Genomic DNA, 2,545 nt, shown 5'->3' on the forward strand with positions numbered 1-2,545 from the left:
GATAATCAGCTCTCCAGTCCTGCTGCCCGTCGTCTCTCATCCAAGGTGACTCCTGAAGGTCGGAGGTCACCGACACCAAACACTGTGTCCACAGTAACAACGAGACCGAGACCCAGACGGAGGCCGAGTCCAAAACAATGAAGCTGCGCCGAGAAGTAAAGCGGCGCCGACAACCCAATCTCAACATCGTAACCCTGAGTAAATGAGCAGAGGAGGAGGAGGAGGAGGAGGAGGAGGAGATGCTCGGGTAGACCTGGAGACACAGCGGAGGTAATGAAGGAGTGTGGAGGAGAGCAGCGACGTCGGGGGAAATGAGAGGCAGAGGATGCTGGGAGACGCTCCGATGGTGTCATTACAGAGAAACGCTCCGAGTCTGAGGAGGAAACCAGGAGACACGTGAGCCCAGACGGACGCCAGATCACAATCATTTAATTGTGCTGCGGGGATGGTCGGGATCTCCATCAAGGTGGAGGCTCCGGGGATCCCAGATTCCATCTGTCAGCCAACCGGGAGCCGGCCGGCACGAAGCCGCTAAGCTAACGGACGTGAGCGTTGGTGCTGAGGCTGGCGTAACCACGGCGACGGACGGGCAGAAAGATGCAACGCATGATTCATGCAGGAACCAGAGAGGCTCATAATGACATAAGAGCAGCAGGAAGAGCACCAACAGGAAGATCTGACGGCTTCCAGCTCATCACAGCCTCTGAACGGGTTCAGAACAAGATGGATGGAGCTCGTTTAGTCTTCTGAACCTAAAGACGGGTTTCTTCTTTAAAACAACCAAAATGACACCATTTATCCAAACATGTAACAGAAATAGTCGACAGTCCCTGAACTCATCACACACTACACACCTACATGTACGCTTCAGCAGGAACATTCTGCAGGTTTTATCTAAAAATATGCTAAAACGAGGGTTTTCTTGTCTGTAAAATGTCTAAAATGTGCTGGAGGCGACCAAACCAGAGCTAGAAGTCTGGATCCATTCAGAGCCGGATCTTTTTTCACACAGAATTTGGTTTAAAGGTGAATGTAGAGCCTCAGTGTTTCCACTGTTATTTAATGTGTCGATTATTTCCTGGATGCTGATCAGCTTTCATAAAAACAGTGAAAAACGTGGATCAAAAGTGTTCAGTTTACCATCAGAAACCAGAAAATATTCACACTGAAGGAGCTGAAATCACAGAATTTAGATGTTTTTTGCGGGAAAAATGCTCAAATTATGATTAAAACAGTTGACATCCTGCAGCTGTAGCTTGACGCCCACCTGACTGACTTGTTTCATTTAGATTTTAGGTCACTGTTGGAGTTTTCTGAAGGTTCTTGAGTTTCTTGGTCTTTACGTCACTCAGCGCTTCTACAGAGCAACAAGTCTGGAAACTCATCAGAAACTTTTATTTCCTGTCATTCTGTGTCCGAAAGTTCACAACTTTCACAAAGTCGTCGTGTCTTTGTGCTTCACATTTCCGTTTCCGTCGCTCTTCCTCTGTGCAGCCCAACATCCAACTGGGGCTTCAACTGAAATGCATTTTTGCACGAAATGTTCTGAATAAACAACAAATAATCATTTTTTAACTACTTGTGTCGTTCTAACCGTGTCCTACAGACAGAAGACGGTTCTGACTTCTCCGTCCTTGTGCAGGACTTTGTGTTGCAGTGAAGTGAACAAAAAACCTCCCAGAAGCTGCTGCCTTCAGTTCAGGAGGTTAAAAGCTGTCGAGTCACTCGTGCGACTCTGCGCTGCTCCGTGGGAACCGGCGCTGTGGCCTTTCTGTTGGCGCCGTCATTAGCTCTGCTCGCGTGGCTGCGATGAAGTCGACCCAGTCGCCTGTGTGATCCAGATAATGTGTCTCCTGTAGAACATCATTAGCCAATCAGCCGTGGCCTCCAGCTACTGCAGCAGATGGACGTCGAGCGCCCGACTCTGGTGACAAACCGGCTGAACGTACAGTCCGACGCACTGAGGTCCGACTGTAACGACGGAGTCCCGACCTTCAGGAGCAGCTGTGTCTCCGAGCGTTGACTCCAGAGGTCTGAACCACCAACCAGCAGATCCAAGCCTCAGTCAGAGATTACAGGAATCACAGGTGGTCTTTGTTAACGGAGACTTTCTGCTTCAAACTTCAAAAGAAGGCGTCTAACGCGTCATCACAGGTTGTAGTTCAGATTAATTTAACCTCTGACTGTTTTTTAGATGCTGTAGAAGTTTACAACATCCAGTGTTTCATAAACAAGGAATATAAAAATGTATAAACACGATGTTGTACTACTGAGGTCTGACTCTGTCCCATCATGCAGGATGTCAGTTTCATTTCAACCAAATCAAAGTGATCTATCAGCAGTACAGATCACCATCAGAGGAAACAGACCAAACACAAAACATATTCATGTGATTTCTGCATCGCCGGCTGAATACACGTTGGTTCCCATGGCAACAGGGTGCATCCAGTGTGTGATGCTGCAACTGCTTCATTCAGAGGTTTTAGTAACGAACAGGTCAGCAGGTTTACAGATAAAACTTCATCATCAGGTTAAAGGGTGACGC

At 47.8% G+C, this 2,545-nt stretch overlaps 1 protein-coding gene across 1 annotated transcript in view; it reads right to left on the minus strand.

The window, feature by feature from the left end:
• grin2db (glutamate receptor, ionotropic, N-methyl D-aspartate 2D, b) overlaps window positions 1-2,545 on the minus strand; it is a 60,629-nt gene that overhangs the window by 7,437 nt on the left and 50,647 nt on the right. The window lies entirely within an intron of this gene.

Source organism: Stegastes partitus, unplaced genomic scaffold, assembly GCF_000690725.1.
Source record: "Stegastes partitus isolate 25-593 unplaced genomic scaffold, Stegastes_partitus-1.0.2 Scaffold418, whole genome shotgun sequence".
In the NCBI taxonomy this organism is placed as follows: Eukaryota; Metazoa; Chordata; class Actinopteri; family Pomacentridae; genus Stegastes; species Stegastes partitus.